This window comes from Molothrus aeneus, chromosome 31 (genome assembly GCF_037042795.1).
Source record: "Molothrus aeneus isolate 106 chromosome 31, BPBGC_Maene_1.0, whole genome shotgun sequence".
NCBI lineage: Eukaryota > Metazoa > Chordata > Aves > Passeriformes > Icteridae > Molothrus > Molothrus aeneus.
Genome location: NC_089676.1, coordinates 3,354,794 through 3,361,782, shown reverse-complemented (window position 1 = coordinate 3,361,782; position 6,989 = coordinate 3,354,794).

The window sequence follows — 6,989 nt, the reverse complement described above, 5'->3', positions numbered from 1 at the left end:
CAAGACTGTTTTTGTGTTCTGACCTTAGCCTGAGAATTGTACAGGGGAGAAGGGGAATTACCATTTCCATCAGTAAACTTTATTTGATTCATTCCAAGACTGGACATGCTAGCTGGGTTATAAGTAAATGCTTGAATTGTGAGAATAATTAGTATTGTAGTTCACAACATTTATACTCTTATTGCAAAAAGTGTTAAAGTAATAACTTAGTTTTGTGGATGGGAATTACTAGTGCCTGGTGAATGAGAGATACCTGAAGAACGGTAAGAGACCACAGTTAAAGGGTGTCCAAACCAATTTGCCTGGAAATTAGTTAAGAGAAAGTGAGAAGGAAATAGAGGGCACGACCAGATTGGCCTCTGTTTTTTGCCACCGAGAAGATCAAATACACCTGCTGTGGGTTGCAACCTCACAGGCCTGGGAGGTGGGAGTATAAGGCATACTGGACCTCTGTTATTCCTGTTTCTGGCACTCATTTGTTCTCTTTTCCCTTTCGGGATACCAGCAAGATCGTGTCACAAATGCTGCAGAAAGCATCACGTGGAAAGAAACCAAAGTTCTTCTTTTATTACACACACCTATGTCAACAGCCACTGTTATAACCCATCCAAATTAAGAACCTGTAGGCAAAATGGAGTAAATTATTGGATTACAAGAAACTTAGGAAAAAGTGGTAATAGATTTGGAATTGAATGTCCAAAAGGAGAGAGAGGGATTTGTTTTACATTTAATCTTGACGGTTCGAGATTTGGTCAAAAAACAAATAATAAACGAAAAGGTAAAACCAGCACAGCAACTTAACTCTGTATTGACTCCAAATTATCTATTGAGTCGTATTACAAGACTCCAAGCAGTTATAGAAATGATAGCAAATGGAGCTGCCCAGGCATTGGAGTTAATATAAAGTCAGCTAAGCCAAACAAAAACTGTCGGGTATCAGAATAGGTTGGCTTTACACTATTTATTGGCCAAAGAAGGGGGTGTTTGTGGAAAGTTTAATATATCAAATTGTTGAAAATTGATGAGCACAGAAAAGTCATTCTAGAAAAAGCAAAAGAAATCAAAGAAGAAAAAAATATATATGCATATAATAACCAAGGTACCGGTCCAAAAATTAGAAAACAATGTTAAAACCTAGCTGGTAGGGTAATGTATTAGAAGAAATTAAGATCTTTCATTTTATGTGTTGCAACTATTTTTATATTTCTTCCTTGTGTAATCCCCTGTTTTATTTTGCCCGCATAGTCCAGAAGATGCAAGTAGATAAGAAATATTGCTCAAGCCAAAGGATTTACAAAGAATAAGAGTGGGGATTGTGGCAAATGCAGGTATTTTATGATTGGCTTTTTGGAAATATTAAAATGAATATTATATGTGTTGTGTTAGAAAGGAATGCTGTATTAATTCTCTTAAGTAGTGTGTTAAATATAGTTTTAGGTTATAAAAACTGTTAAAATAGAAACGATGCTATGTAAGATACTTTTTTTAAAGAAAGGACTTGCAGCAAGGTAGCGGCCACAGGACACCTGGATCTTTCAGAGAAAAAGAATTTATATATATTGCCCTCTTATCAGAAGAAACAAACTTCTTCCTGCCTCCAAGGCGCTGTTAGGATTAGAAGGAAGAAGTGGATGATGAGCAGACAGAATCCTGTGTTTGAATGGAATTTATGCACCATGTATGAAGTGTATGACTCTGCAACAGGCTATTGCTTTTAAGGGTTAATCCTTTGTTAACGGGGGTCCTTTTTCGGGCCTGTGCTGCCCAGAAAAAGGTACCCGGACGTCCGTAACTCTTTGTTTTTGTTGTCTCATATTGTCCTAATTCAAATTGTCCAAATTATTATTACTCTAATTGTATGACTATTTTTATAACCATTTTATTACTATTAAACTTTCAAAAATTTGAAAAGCAAGTGATTGGCGTTTTTCACACCAGTCTGTTAGTTGAAAATTATCAAAAGATTTTTGTGAGTTTTCTAATTTTGGCATTAATGCTGGCGAATTTTCAGTTTTTACTGTCTAATTTTGGGTCGAGAAATCTGTCCCAAACACTGGGGGGACTCTGGAGCTATTTGGGAACAGTTCTTTTTTGAAATTCTTTTGTGTTGGGATCAAAGGGCTGGCATTTGCAGGAGCAAAATAATTCTCTGTCTGTCCTGTATTTATTAAAGCAGCTGTCATATTCCAACCTCCTCCTCGTCGCACGGTTTGTGTGCATGGATGTGGCTGTGCAGACGAATCGTGACACAAAGTAGTCCCACTGGGTGCTAGGAGTGTGGAAGGCGAAAGCGCAGAGGCACACCAGGTATCAGTTGCTCAGGGTTACGCGCTGCAGAGGGATCTCTCGGTGCCCGGCAGAGGGAGAGACGCGGAAGGATACACGCAAGGCGCTGCAGTTTTCGCCTGCTGTGGTGCTGTGTATAGACGCAGTGGCGGCAGAAGTGGCGTGACAGGGCATAGGGATGCTGCCTGTGGCCGGACAGCGGCACGCAGCGGCTCGGAACCGGGACCGGGCTGTGCCAAAGCTGCGGCAAACGCAGTGGGGGGTGGCGGCGGGGCCGTGGAGATAGAACTGCGCATGCGTGCGGCTGATCCCGGAAGCAGTGCTGTGGTTCAATGAGTCGGCGCGGAGTGATATCGCTGGTGCGGGGCTTGTAGCAACTGCGCATGCATGGGTTCTGTCACTAGGGCGGCGTGGGCAGTCATCATGGCGGCGGGCAGGCCAGGGGGTGCGGGAGGCGGCGGAGCTGGGGGAACGGGAAAAGGGCCGCGGCTGCGGCCATGGAAGGGAACACCGGGACGTCCGTGGTTGCAGGAGGCGGCGGAGCCGTGCCATCCAGCAGCTCTGAAGCGGGAGGGTGCGGTGGGGAAGGCGCAGCTCGGCCCGTCATGCAGAGGCGGCGGCAGGAGAGGGGAAGCGACCACGGGCGGCTCTGACAGGAGGCTGGGCTGGAGCGCCGCGGCGCCAGCACGGGGTGCCTTGGGTGGCTGGGGCGCTCCGTAAGACAGTCATTAAAACACCCTAAAAATTATTTTTAAAGCCCTGAAAAAGCCCTATAGGTATCCTAAACATTTCCAGAGAATTCCTAAACAACTCCTGCAAAAAAACCCCTAAAATATCCCTAAAAATCCCTGAAAAAATCACCTGAAAGACCCTAAAAAACTGTTTAACCCCTACCTGTAACACTGTGGCCTCCAAACATCATCTCTACCTATTAATCGGGGTAACTGCAAGACCCTCAAACACCACCACAATCACCAGCTTGAGTTGGTCTGGAGAGCACCAAATAAAATAAAATAAAAAGCTTTATAAATAGAGAAATTAAAAATAAAAATGAAATAAAAAATAAAATTAAAAAAATAAAATAAATGCTTTAAAAATGGGAAAATAAAAAAAAAGAAAAATAAAAAAATAAAAAGCTTTAAAAACAGAAAAATTAAAACTAAAAATTAAAAAAAAAATTAAAAAATAAAAGAAATGCTTTAAAAATAGAAAAATTAAAACTAAAAATGAAATAAAAATGAAATTAAAAAAATAAAAGAAATGCTTTAAAAATAAAAAAATCAAAACTAAAAAATTAAATAAAAAATAAAATTAAAAAAATAAATGCTTTAAAAATAAATCAAAACTAAAAATAAATAAAAAATAAAATTAAAAAATAAAATTAAATAAATTAAATGTTTAAAAATAAAAAAAATTAAAACTAAAAAGTAAATAAAAAAATAAAAAAAGCTTTAAAAGTAGAAAGATCAAAAATAAAAATTAAATAAAAAATAATAAAAAATTGCTTTAAAAATAAAAAATCAAAACTAAAAATTAAATAAAAAAGAAAATTAAAAAAATAAAATAAATGCTTTAAAAATAGAAAAAGCAAAAAATAAAAATTAAATAAAAAAAATAAAAATAAAATAAATAGTTCAAAAATAAAAAATTAAAACTAAAAATGAAATAAAAAATAAAATTAAAAAATAAAATAAATGTTTAAAAATAAAAAAAATTAAAACTGAAAATTAAAAAAATTAAAAAAGCTTTAAAAATAGAAAGATCAAAAATAAAAATTAAATTAAAACAACATTAAAAAATGCTTTAAAAATTAAAAAATCAAAACTAAAAATTAAATAAAAAATAAAAGTTAAAAAATAAAATAAATGCTTTAAAAATAGAAAAAGCAAAAAAATAAAAATGAAATAAAATATAATATTTGAAAAATAAAATAAATAGTTCAAAAATAAAAAATTAAAACTAAAAATGAAATAAAAAATTAAATAAAAAAATTTTAAAAAGCTTTGAAAATAGAAAGATCAAAAATAAAAATTAAATAAAAAATTAAAAAAAGCTTTAAAAATAAAAAAATAAAAACTAAAAATTAAATAAATAATAAATTTTTTTTAAAAGCATTAAAAATCGAAAAAGCAAAAAATAAAAATGAAATAAAAAATAAAATTAAAAAATAAAATAAATGATTTAAAAATAAAAAAATTAAAACAAAAAATTAAATAAAAATAAAATTAAAAAATAAAAAAAGCTTTAAAAATCGAAAAAGCAAAAAATAAAAATGAAATAAAAAATAAAATTAAAAAAACAAAATAGATGCTTTAAAAATAAAAAAATTAAAACAAAAAATTAAATAAAAAATAAAATTAAAAAATAAAATAAAAAGCTTTAAAAATAGAAAAATCAAAAAGAAAAATTAAATAAAAAGTAAAAAATAAAATAAATGCTTTAAAAATAAAAAAATCAAAACTAAAAATTAAATAAAAACTAAAAAAATAAAATAAATGCTTTAAAAATAGATAAAGCAAAAATAAATATGAAATAAAAAATAAAATTTAAAATATAAAATAAATAGTTTATAAATAAAAAATGAAAACTAAAAAATAAAAAATAAATTTAAAAAAATAAATGCTTTAAAAAAATAAAACAAAAAAATTAAATTAAAAATTTTAAAATAAAATATAAAGCTTTAAAAATAGATAAATCAAAAATAAAATTAAATAAAAAGTAATAAAAAAGCTTTAAAAATCAAAAACTCAAAAGTAAAAATTAAGATAAAATAAAAATAAAAAAATTTAAAATATGCTTTAGAAATATAAAAATTAAAACTAAAAATTAAATAAAAAGGAAAATTTAAAAATAAAATAAATGCTTTAAAATAGAAATATTAAAACTAAAAAAAAGATTTAAAAAAGCTTTAAAAATCGGAAAATTAAAAAATATTAAATAAAAATTAAATTTAAAAAATAGAATTAATTAAAAATAATTCAAAAACAAAATAAAATCCGTAAAGTGCTGTAAAGTACTGTAAAAGTTCCATAAAAGGCCGTGTCGTAAAGCGCGACTGTCGAAAAAATGCACCTTTTACGACAGCCGCGCTTTCCGGCACCTTTTACAACAGTTTTACGACAGCCGCGCTTTACGGCACGTTTTACGACAGTTTTTACGACAGCCGCGCTTTACGGCACCTTTTACGACAGTTTTACGACAATCGCGCTTTACGGCACCTTTCACGACAGTCGCGCTTTACGACACCTTTTACGACAGTCGCGCGTTACGGCACCTTTTACGACAGTTTTACGTCAGTCGCGCTTTACGGCACCTTTTGCGACAGTTTTACGACAGTCGCGCTTTACGGTGCCTTTTACGACAGTTTTGCGACAGTCGCGCTTTACGGCGCCTTTTACGACAGTCGCGCTTTACGGCGCCTTTTACGACAGTTTTGCGACAGTCGCGCCTTACGGCACCTTTTACGACAGTTTTGCGACAGTCGCGCTTTACGGCACCTTTTACGACCGTTTTACGACAGTCGCGCTTTACGACACCTTTTACGACAGTTTTACGACAGTCGCACTTTACGGCACCTTTTACGACAGTTTTACGACAGCCGCGCGTTACGGCAGTTTTTACGACAGTGGTGCTTTACGGCACCTTTTACGACAGTTTTACGACAGTCGCGCTTTACGGTACCTTTTACGACGTTTTATGGAAATTTTACGGCACTTTACAGCACTTTAGAGTTTTTATTTTGTTTTTCATGTATTTTTAATTAATTTTATTTTATTATTTTGGGGGTTTTTTTAATTTTTCTATTTTTAAAGCTTTTTATTTTATTTTTTCAATTTTTTTATTTGTTTTTATTTTTAATTTACCTATTTTTAAAGCTTTTTATTTTATTTTTAAAATATTTTTAAATTTAATTTTTAAATTTAATTTTTATTTTTTTAAAGCATTTATTTTTTTAATTTTGTTCTTTATTTAATTTTTATTTTTCTATTTTTAAGGCTCTGTATTTTTTTAATTTTATTTTTTATTTATTTTTATTTTTAAAACTTTTTATTTTTTAAATTTTTTTTTATTATTTTTTTTATTTTTAAAGCATTTATTTTATTTTTTAAATATATTTATTTTTAATTTTTCTATTAATTAAGGTTTTTATTTTTTAAATTTTATTTTTAATTTTTTAAATTTTTCTCTTTTTAAACTATTTTTTAAAAATATTTTTATTTTTAATTTTTCTATTTTTAAAACTTTTTATTTTTTTAATTTTTATTTAATTTTTATGTTTCATTTTTTTATTTTTAAAGCATTTATTATATTTTTTAATTTTGTTTTTTATTGATTGTTTATTTTTCTATTTTAAAAGCATTTATTTGATTTGTAAATTTTTTTATTTAATTTTTAATTTTTCTATTTTTAAAGCCTTTTTAAAATTTTTTTAATTCGTTTTTATTTTTAATTTTTCTGTTTTAAAAGCTTTTTATTTTATTAATTTTTTATTTAATTTTTATATTTAATTTTATTATTTTTAAAGCAGTTATATTTTTTAATCTTGTTTTTTTATTGAATGTTTAGTTTTAATTTTTCTATTTTTAAAGCTTTTTATTTTTTTTAATTTTGATTTTAAATTTTTTATTTTTAAGTTTTCTATTTTTAAAGCATTTATTTTTTTAATTTTGTTTTTTATTTTTCGATTTTTAATTTTTGTATTA